The sequence below is a fragment of the Osmia bicornis genome, chromosome 2 (assembly GCF_907164935.1).
Source record: "Osmia bicornis bicornis chromosome 2, iOsmBic2.1, whole genome shotgun sequence".
Lineage (NCBI taxonomy): Eukaryota > Metazoa > Arthropoda > Insecta > Hymenoptera > Megachilidae > Osmia > Osmia bicornis.
Genome location: NC_060217.1, coordinates 8,613,896 through 8,625,650, shown reverse-complemented (window position 1 = coordinate 8,625,650; position 11,755 = coordinate 8,613,896). Strand labels below are relative to the sequence as shown.

Here is an 11,755-nt window from a genome sequence, read left to right as displayed (position 1 = left end):
CAATTTAACCATACACTCGAGTCACGAAAAAAAAAAAAGAGAAAAACGAGATCGTTTCGATAACTGTACCATTAGAATTTGCTAATCTTCATCGCGATTAAATTCCGACTACAGAAAATTAGCAGGCAAATCTTTTCGCGCGATAAATTATATTTCGGTGTGTATAAATTTTGTTTATCCGATTGAAAATTATATAATCGGTCGTCGAACGTAATCGGACGAATAAATAATCGAATAGAGATAACAATGGGGCTATCGTTGAAAATTGAAATTCGGATAATTTCAATGAAGATTTTCCCGTAAAATAATAAATAAATAATGGAATCTATAATAACGTTAAAATTTTAATAAATCGTCAGAATTAACATCGAAAAATCAATCTCATTAATTTCTCTAATTGACAGCTTCTTCCCAAAAAATTATTATCGTTCAGGTTTCGATAGGGAACAATAGAATTGCAGCAGACGGGAAACTAAGTGGTCTACCAAATATAGATTAATTGATTGGAATACAACTGGGACGGAGGTTTTCGCACCATTGCTCGAGACGTTCGTCGAACGGAGTTTCTTGCGCGACAAGCATCGAATTTTGCGGAAACGACAATGTCGATCTCTATTTGTCAACCCTCGGCTCGAACACTTTCTTTCCTTCATTGAATTTTAAATCCTCTTCAAGTTTTCCGTCACTGATTTCCCTCGAATTTCCTCAAAATTTTGCAGCGAAATTTTCCACCGTTTTCACGATTTTTCCTTTGTTCCCGGAAGGTTGTTTAGCAAGGTGGCCGTAGTTTTGGTGGCTGTGATCCTAAAACGCGGCCTGTCGCCATGACAACACCCCTTGTACGCGTTTCTGTTTCAAATAATGTAGTTCGCTGCTCGAAGAATGCAGTTAAGGCGTTTCTACCCTTCGCACAGTATCGTCCCTCGTGCGGAAAACGTACTCGATGGTCGAAGGGGTGCGAAGAAGACCTGTGCGACTCCCAGAACAACCCTCTTCGATTAATCGTAGTTGGCGGGAAACCTTTGAGAATTCAACGAATCCGATTTACGATTGTCCGAAAAAAAAAGATTCCTTCTTTGGAATATGGAAATAAATTTCCCGATACATTTTTCAATGAAATTTTCCCAGAACCCTTGAAGTGGCTAGTAATTGTGTGCAACTTGTAAAATATGACCGTTACTTTCAGCTGCTGAGAGAGAAATCTACTTTAAATCCATGACGAAATGATCCTATTTTTTTTTTTTTTTTTTCGTACCCCATGCTCGACCAGGTGGCGATACATAAGCCTAACGTTTTTATTTTGTACACGAGAAACGTGACTCGATTTGCAACCCTCCACTCCGCGCTCAGCCCTAACGCTATGCTAAACAAATATCACATATTTTATGCGGGTAAATTTACATACCGTACACGTGTCACAGAATTTTAGTCGGAAAATAATGTTGAAGGTAGAACCCTCTGAAAAAAAAATTACGCTCGCGTGCGAATACTCCTCTTTTTTTTCAACAAAGTTCTACATTTCTGTATAAACTTGACGTTTCAGTTTCGAAACAAGGATTCCTTTAACGCTTCCACGTGAAACATGATATCAAGTTGCATTAAGCTTTTACATCCCAATATTTTCCTTGGAGCCCTTTTAATGCAAAGTTTCCACGCTTACGTTTACACAAACCGCTTTCTTCTTATTTTTACTGGTAGAACCTGTAAACTTTCCTAACAGGAAAGTTTTGATCGTTCTCGAAGAAAGGGCGAAAGGGAAGAAATTTAAAAAAACGTTTAAGAGTTCAAGAACCTTCGGTTAGGCTGCAGCTATATTTCAAAAATTTTACATAAGCCCCGGGGAAAAAATATTCTCGGTCAAAGTATTGGCGGGTAACAGGATTTTCGCGATAAGTCTTTTATAGTCGACGGAGTTTCTATCGCGTCAATCGATCGAGCTTAAATCGTGGCCTACGTTTCTTCGTGGACGCGCACGAGCACGAGCAAAAACTGTTCAAGTAAGTTAGCAAGTTAGAAATCAGGGATTAGTTGGAGAGGATGTTAGTTTGGAAAAGTTAGACCCAATTGCCGCGGCCGAAACTTCGAATTATTGTTAGAAATCCATCAATTAACAGTAGCAATCGTCGCGAAATTTAATCGAACCACAAATTTCATTGACGCGCCTAGACTTATTAGGTTCTCCAAAAAAAAAAAAATAAAGAATTTCAATTGCTGTGTTTCCAAAAAATAACGCTACGAGCAAGGTTGAAAATTCAAGCTTCCGGCAAGTGCGATATTTTCGTAGAAAAGTTACCACCTGCAGCGTACACGAAACAAAGGTATCCGGATAAATCAATGTCCTGGCTGTTGTAGATCTTGTTACTTTACAACGTTTCGAGATTCAGGGCATGAATCTCGAAGATTATGACGCGAAAGTTCTGCTATGAAAGGGCTTTTAGTTATGCACCTGCTGAATTCGACCAATATTTTACGTCCCCCTTGTGCCTGGATCTCGTTTGTTACGAAACCTAGCGACAGATAGAGCCATCCCTCCAGAGTTTTTCAAATATTCAGCAGCCCTTTCTGTAGCAGATGGACGACGATGGACGTCTTCAGGATTCTTCAACTTTATCGCGTTAACCTTTAACTACCTTAGAAATACGACAGCAAGAAAATTTCGATTTATCAAACTTTTCTCATTTTCAAAATTTCAAGAAAAATGGTACTCGAATCAAATAATGGCATTGAGTTAAAAAAGGGTTAAAATTTCAAAAGGGTTATCATCTCTCTAAATTAAGTACGATCCTTGAAACGTGCTCTACACAAATCTTTCTGTAATGCTTTCGAGCTGGACTCGAGGAGGCTTCCTATTTCTCAGATTCCTCGAGTTTCATTAAGGACGCTCGTGCGAACATAATTACGGCGCGGTCGTTGCGATAAACATGCTCGTCGCGCTGCACTTATCGCCGTTCCGCTTCTTTCTTGTAGTCCCAGCTTCCGGGAAATGTGTCTCGAGGGCGTTTTAAGACGTTCGAGTGTCTTCCCGCGTCCTCGAAGACGTACAATATTTTTCAACGTTATGAAAGCGTCCTCGTTACGACCACCTAAGACGCGTCTCCGCCACCTCTCTGTCCTTTTATCCTATTTTTCACCACTTTTCTCGGTGTACAAGTTGAAAGGATCGCTAGATTCATCCAATTATTCGCTAGATCAACAGATTTGTCTTTTCTTCGAGGAAGAAAATTCTTTCTTATTTTCCAAAAATTTTGATTTATCTATCAAATTGCCAACAAAGTTCAAAGTTCTATCGTATAAAAATTGTAGAATAATATTTTCCTCCACCTCGAATATTTATCGACAAAGGTTTATTTACCGCAACACTGTGGCTTTTGCATAATTCATTAGTCTTGTTCACGGGTTACTATTTTACCAAGTTACGTTAGAAACTCGTTAAAACAGTAGCGGAATCTGGTTGGATTTTCTTGTCAGAGGAATTGCGCGCGAAACCCAGTGATTTGGGAAAATGCAATCATAAATCTTTCGTTATTTGAAATTACGATTACTTTCTGTTTTTCGAAAATACCGAGATACTCGTGCACACGGAAGCTTGAAATATTTTCTTTCAGAGGGTTAAGCACACGACAGCTTTCGATTTTATCACCTCTTCCTCCGTCATATTATATCTCATTCCTCTCATTATAGATTCAAACAGGGCGGACATTTTTCCAAGAAATTTTCTTTCCAAGACGAGTTAAGATCCCATCATCGTTCATTCCAGAGTTTTTGCCGTTTTCATTACAGGCCAGATAAAAGTCGACCGTAATTGCGAAGCCTTCCAGTGTTTTTCTTCGACCCTGACTTAGCATACCTCAGGGGTTGCTTTTCTTTTCAAGCAAAACACCCGTTCGATGCTTTCCGCGCACTCACTCATATTTTACTACCTGTTTGCCCGACTTTACTTTCTTCCCCATCCCCAAACTATTTAATCGATCTTACAACCTGTCGTCGCTATTTATCAACGATACGAATTTTATTGATAAACGAAAACACGTTGGGAAAATTTTACAATTAAATTTGAATTTAATAATTAAATAGTAGTAACGGATGAAATTTGACAATTTGGTGACAGCGTGTGGTTCGTTAAACGCGAGGTAAAGCTCGATAATTAATAAGCAGTCTGACATTCAGCGGTTCTATAACGAGCGTATAAATTATTAATACGATAATCGTACCGTTCAATATATTTTCCGCTTTTTAATTACATAATTAACGTAACAAATAAAATTTCTCAAGCGTCGATACGTTTCACCTCTAATCTTTTCGCTTCAAGTTTCGTTCACCAAACTTAATTGTTTCTTTTTTAACTGAGTTATCGACGTAAGTGAAGGATACACTTTCGCGAGTAGCTGACCGAGAGCTGAGCGTAAACTTTGCTCACCTAACTTAAATCCGTAACGGGATGCAAAACTTTCCGCCGTTAAGAGTTTCACGCGTGTTCTTCCGCCACTGAATCGTTATTTGACGTTTCGCAATATCCATTAGGAGTTTCATCAACTTTTCACGGTTTACTTCAAAGTGCGTCTCCCTTCGACGCCTGTTTCGAGGGTCTCAGTTACGATTAATAACTTTAAAGAGGACCGTTAAAAGAACATCCAACGAATGAACGTCGTTAAAAACTCTAAATAATAAAGCAAAGAGCTTACGAGTGTGTTTTCGTGTTTATCCATTGAATAATTAACAACACCGTGATAACGAAACGGTATACTAACAGCAGTGTGACCCCGGTGTTACTAGGTCAGTAGTTAATTATTCATGAATCATTGTTTGAAACTCCATCTTCGAAGAAACAGGCAGTTCTAGCACCCTTCGTTAATGCAGCTCGAGAGGATCTCCATCTTTATCGCCTAATCCCTGCCAGTAACTTATCCGTCCATCAACAAGATTACACGAAATTTTCTTTCAAAAATGTTGCTTTGTATTTCTCAAGATAAAATGTTAAAAATCATTCGAATGAACGGTCATAAAAGAAGCGATACATATTTCCTTCCCTTTCCTGGATTCTTGTTTTCTTTTTCTTTTCTTTAACAGGAATGAACGAAGTGTAAATAAACGCTGGTTCGACTGAAAAGACCGATCGAGAATCAATCGAACGGACGGAAGATGAGAGCGCGAACGAGGAGAAACGATCGTCTATCGAGACGAAATCTCTTCGGGATCCGGTGAGCAACCAGAGAAAGGAAACCGAGACCCTTTCATCACGAACAGGATGCACGTAATACTTTCGCGGGGTGTCCGAGCCAGCTGGCATGACGAAAGAAAAGAGGAAGAGGAACGGAAGGACGGGTGAACGTAGGAAAGGGAGTTGAAAAGAGGGAAAATAGGTGGTGAGTTTCTCAGCTAGAACTCGAGCAGGAGGAAGAGGAAGCGTAAGTGACTAGCCAAGCGAGACTTTTCCGCGTTATATTGTCTTCTTCGAGCTTCTCCTAGCCGTCTTAACCGACCCGCCAACAAAGACAGAACATTTCTATTCTTTTCCTTTCCCCGTCACGGTACCCTGCCATTTCGTTACGTCGCGACAACCCCCGTTCCTCTTCGTCTCCAGCGATTCGTGAAACTTGTCAGAAAAAAGAACTACATTTGTATGCATCCTTTTCAAAGATTTATGAACGACAACGCGACCGAGGATCATCGCTCGGAAGTCTCAAAGTCGTGGAACAAAAGGGCATCCCTTGTAATTGAGAAATAAACTTGCATCCTCTTCGTCGAGCATCGCCTGGTTCGTTTCTTTATTTATAGATCGTTCTACGCCAGTCGTAAAATTATATTATTCAACAATATTTTCTAAATTTAGCTATTTTCACAGTTCGAATCGAAATAGCTTTCAAATACTTGGCAGTTGATATTATTAATCTGTCTGAAACGAATCTCGACGTTTCATCGATGAACTCGCATCGCTGAGGAGCTTTGAAATGAAGTCCATTAGCGTCAGGATTAATTTGCATAGACACTGGTTTAGCCATTCGAATTGTAGATGTAACAGACCTGATTCGATTCCGATGCTTTTAAGTCGAAATATGCATATCCCTTGGTCGACTGTCCTCTTTGGTTAGTTTTCAAAATAATAATAAGTAAAAAGAATGACAGAAAATAAGTGGATTGATAAATGCTTCTATTTCAAAGGAGCTGAATTTTTAGAAAATATTAAATTTCAATAATTTTCTGTATTTGATCCTTAAAAATGCTGATGTTTCTTATATAAGCCCAGGCGACATGTTCCCTCGAGCAGGAAATAGAGAACGCATAATTTTCAGAGGAGGAAAAAAGGAAAGCACGCGTCTACTCGATATCATGGAAAAATATAAGAAAATTGTTTTGCAAATGGTAGCATTTGCAAATCCTTGTTACGATGCTATTTGAGATACGAAAGTCGTTCCAAGAAAAATAAAGAGGGGACTCGTGCCCGAGGAAGGAAGGAAGGCAAATATAAATTTACATATCGTACGTAACGTTATCACCTCTTCTCCGGGGAAAAATCATTTTTCCCTCTTCAAGCAATTTTCACTAGTTTTTCTCGCACCACTGATGACCTAATCTTGCGTCGACTCCTTCCCACAAGACTTATGTCGTTACACTCTTCAACGACGTAATTGTTATTTGCTTACCATGCTTCAAGAGTTTTTTAAAAATAATTAAATCGAACAGCGAAAATTTAAAAACTCTAAATTTTGCATTTTCTAGATAAACGAATCACGTTTTTGCAAATCTACGAGAGCTGACTCGGAAAATGAAAAAGTTTATTCGCACGATACCTTCCTAAATTTACGGTGCGATCTATGCCATAAACCTAGGCGCCGAAAAATCACAAGTGAAACAAATTACAGTTCCCTTTTCGCTGTTTACAACCGAGCGAAAGAAAATAGACGAATCTTGTCACGATGCAGATCGATTTACCATTTATTTCGCACCAACCGGTCGGCACTGGTTGATCGCGTAAATTATTTTCACCGATCGCGAATTTCCGCGTTCGCGGAAACGCGGACGGAAATAATGTCGAAACGTTGCTTTATAAGCTTTAATGACGAGGAAAATTGCAGTTCGACCGACGAGAATAAACGTGAGAACATGACACAATGGAAACTGGAGAGATGCGAATAACGTTATACACGCGTAATGGAATATTTTCATTCGTCGTTGATGTTGCAGCTAATTAAACGGAAAGGTTCGTTCGCTGGTCAGCGTTGACTCGTTCTTTTCCCATGGAAACGGCTGGTAATTAAGTATGATTGATTATAAACAAAAACGATCGGTATCCTTCCGTCCAGTTATTATTAATAACGGAAGTGTAGTCCATTGATTGGAAAAATAAAAATAATTGAATTTACTCTCGAAGATGTATTCGTTATCGGTCAAATAATTATTGAAACAGAGGATAGATACAACGGTAACGCGAAACGGAAATATGTTTCTTCGCCTTCTGTTTGATCTCTTTTTCAATTATACCCGAGTCTACGATCAAAAGCATTTTCTGAAATTGAAAATGCATTCGCGTATTCATACGCGTGCCAACCTTTCTCTACTATTTCATTTTATTTCCCTGCTTCTATGTTTTTTCGCTTTCGAATAATGCAATTCCGTCGCTACGTTTCGTTTCAAACGACACTGTCGTTCGGCTACGTTTAAAAGAAATAATCGCCAAATGGAACTGTCGATCGGGATTTAGAATGTTGAATTTAATAAATCGTTGATCAATTTTATTTCAGTTTGAATCGGAAAATTCTGAATGTTTGATCGACATACGTAACAGGATCTGAAAGTATGGTAATGGAATAGGTGATAAGGAAATAGCAAGTAGTATAGAGAATTCCTAGTTGACTAGCTATAATTAACGTGCCGCGAGTAGTGCATGCGTGCTGGATGCGTTGTTAACATGCATGCAACCGAGTTAACTCTCAGATCAATTACGATAAAAAGGACGGGACGTGATGAGACTTTATCTAAAGTAAGTTTCAAAGTTAATATCAGCCGAGACATTGATTCGATACGACGACAGGTCATGCACTTTTCGCTGCATTTAACCTTTTATCATAAAAAGTTACGCTTTCGTAAGGAAATTCAATTCTCCTCTTAACGTTCCCTCGCACTCTATTCTTGCTATTCTTGCTCGGTTTGCTCTCAATTTGGCAACTAGCGCGAACGGCTTTTGTCGCGACGGTAAAGGTGATAGAGAAAAGCGTCTGACGATTAAGAAGCACGCAAGCTCGTTGCTCTGTGATTTCATTAGAAGTAAAAAGGAAAAGGAAGGGAAGAAAGGGGAAACGTAAGTGCGTGAAATAAAAGCTGGCCTTAAGTGTTAATTCAACACGACCGAGTTGGCTCGCGTTTAATAACTACCTAGAAATAATTGCTCGTGAAAAAGTCTTTCAAGCTGCGCCGAGAACTACATTACGTTAATTAAAATAAAAGAGTTGTTGCGTATCAAATGGCTAATTTCGAAACATAGAGAGCCTAATTTTTATAGATACGCAAAACATGGAATTTCCTTGATTTATTTGAAATTCTTAATATTCTTAGGAAGAACGATACCCGATCGCAGCCTGGAGAATCGATACGCTTTCGAGGATAACGATGAACCTTTATCGTGATTAAATTAATTACACGACCCGAGATTTTTCCGATAATTTATTATTGCCGGTATTTCGATCGCTTTTTCTCCGTTTTCTCCCGACGAAATTAATATCCAACCCACCATCGCGAATATCAAATCTCCTCGTACGAATGGTTAATGGATTAGAAACTTTCGCGTCATTATCCCGGCTTCCCATAATGTAACTATTTAAGATCGCGTTAAAATCTTCCTTAAACTTTAATGAAACAATCACGAACCGGTGCGGGCGGCAGGGAAATTCACGCGACTGCTATTTTCAATAATAACGAACGGAACAGCAGCTGGAGATGATAACGGGGATAGAATGCAATAATTAATATTACAGAAGTAAAACGATACTCGGACGTTCGTTGGTTTTGTTTTAAACTTTAATGGAATGATCCGTTGCGTTTGTAAAACGCCATCGGAAAATAAATTATTCGCTGGATCGATATCGTTGGAAATATTCAACCGCGTGGTCTCTGTTACATTTTAAAACATGCATATTATTATTATTACGTTACGGTGCGGGATAATTGTTGAACGCGGTGTATCGAACGGGCGCGGAAGATAAATCTGATAAATAAATGAACGAAAATTTAACCGGGCAGTCCCTCGAAACAGTAACAATGATTCGAGGGGAAAATTAACGGCGGACGGTCGAGCAGAAATCGAGCAGCTCATTTTCTCGGGGGGTCACGCGACATCTCGTTCGTTGGAGCATCTCTTCATCTCTGGAAGTCGACGCACGAACCCTCGTTTTCTTTGGTCACGCGAACGACGAGGATGACGAGGAGGAGGAAAAGGTGTAAGAAGAACACAGAGAGGAGTAGAAATAGGAAGAGGAGGAGAAGGAACGAAGGACAGGGACGTCAGTATTGACCCAGTTGGTGGCGCTCTCGCTGTTGCTTCACCCTTTTCCAACCCTCTTGCAACCCCTGCTGCGCTTGTCGCTGCCTGCTCACGCGGTACACCGACTCCACTAACAGTCTGCGGTCTCTCTACGTCTCTGTGTGTTTCTACAGGTATAGGAACACCAGAACAAAGCGTCACGTTGCGCAATCCCCATAGACGATTAAACGAGCCACGGGTTAACAGCGATTGTCGCGCGGATACTCGCTACTTCCTCAAAGCACGGTCCTCCCCTTTTCAACCCCTTTGCTGGATTATACTTTCCCAAGGATTTTTCTTTTGCTACGAGAAACGTAGCGTTCTAATTAGCCTACACGCGAGTAATTCGATCAGATTCGAAAAATATAATCGACTCGGCGGAAAGTTTGGAACGCGACTTTGCAGAATTATGAAAATAATTCTAGACTAGTCTTGCTTCCAATTGCGGGCGGAAGAATAACGAAGGAAAATGGTATTCGCGAGATAACAGCCGGACAGTTCTGTTCGAGTCTGCTCGAGTATCACAAACTCCCGGCGGGATCGTCGATGCGTGTAAAACGTAGCATTGAGAAATCGAAGCGAACGGAGCGGACGACAGACGCGCACTGTCTGGCAATTAAGCGACGACCATGAATAAAATATAATTAAACAGTCGCTTATAGGCGGCCGTCTGGATTTTCTTTGTTAATCTTAACGAGGAAACTTCTTTTTCGCCTGGCAAACGCGACGTAAATTATTACGCGAATGTGAATATGTATATCATGGAATTACAGAATACCGTTGAGAACCGGCTGAATAATTTATCTTCGTTGCCACCGTTCATCCTGTCCGAGAGGAAGTTCGCGTTGGGAAACGAGCGTTGTTGCGGCCGAGATATGACAGAAAAAGGAGGCGAGTACAAAAGACGAAGGGAACGAAAAGTGAGAAAAACGAACAATGATCGAATACGCGGGTCCGATTGAAAATCTCGCTAATTTTATCGCTGCTTTCGCTCGTCAATCCCGGTGCTAATAAATCGTGACGCGGCTGGTGCATGCAACACGATTCAGTTAATTAAGAGGGAAACACGATTCGCCAAGTTTATGGACCCTTACCACTGTCGGCAATAAGGAGCGTTCAACGATCGATGAAAATTTTGAAGTGGATACCAGACAAATACCAAAGCTAAACGATTATTCTCTAACACTTTCGAATTGAATTTCAAGCGTTCTAGGTTCAACTTGAAAAAAAGCCATTTTCATCATCGACTTCACCATCAATATTGAAATATTATTCGTACACCCGTGACATCGTTACAAAAATTTCATGAATGCGTTTCATTACCGGTCTTCTCTCGTTAATTTTCATTAAACGTCCTTTGACGATACGATACGTCCGAATGAATATCGGTTTAACCGCGCGGCAGTTACAAATTTCATTCGGACATTTCGCGCAGATATTGAAATTTTCCTGTTTCTTTGGCAACGCGTTAATACCGTGATCAAATTAACACCGTGTCGGCTATCAAAGGAGCGTGGCAACTTCAAAAATTCCTATGGAAATTCAACGCAAACGTTGAGTTTTGAAAATGTGTATTCTCGCCGGGTAGCTAAATTTCATTCGCTCTGCATCGAAGATTCGACAACACCCACATCAAAGACAAGGAAAATTCTATTATCCCGGCACTCTGTTAAAAATATTTAACAGACCGAGGTAAAGTTTAATTAAACAAGTTAATTAGTTACATCAGCGAAGATGCATAATGTCAAAGAATCAGCAATTAAAAACGTTTGAAAAATTACACGGTTAAATGAAAGCACGAACGAGTGTTAATCGTAATTATTGTTAACGAGATTGCGCGGATCTCGTTAATGTGTTCGGTTAAATCGTTGAAGGAACGTTTGAGAAGGATACTCGCTTTGGATATCTTCCCGACTGTGAACAAGCAATCCTTTTGGATAACTGACATCCTTGACAGATCCAGCTTATGGACTAACGTGCAAGTAGCTTTTAGCTGGTACGGTATAGGTGGATGATTACAAGCTGAGAGATATGTTCTCGTCAGAGATTGGACGAGCAACAAGAGTGTACCTAAGGAACGAAGCGAATCCTCGAAAGATGTGTATACCTGTGATTCGACCGACGAACGCTCTCGTTTATTATCTTGCAATTGGCTTGAATTACCGCAAACTCAAACGAGATCGTTCTAGACTGGAATTCATTCGAGATTTTCACGTTTCAGAGGTTTCGATTTCTAACCAC

The 11,755-nt window shown here is 40.0% G+C and overlaps 1 protein-coding gene across 2 annotated transcripts in view; it reads right to left on the bottom strand.

The window, feature by feature from the left end:
- Positions 1–11,755, bottom strand: part of LOC114882966 (pre-piRNA 3'-exonuclease trimmer-like) — a 55,823-nt gene that overhangs the window by 26,520 nt on the left and 17,548 nt on the right. The gene's annotated exons all lie outside the window — the stretch shown is intronic.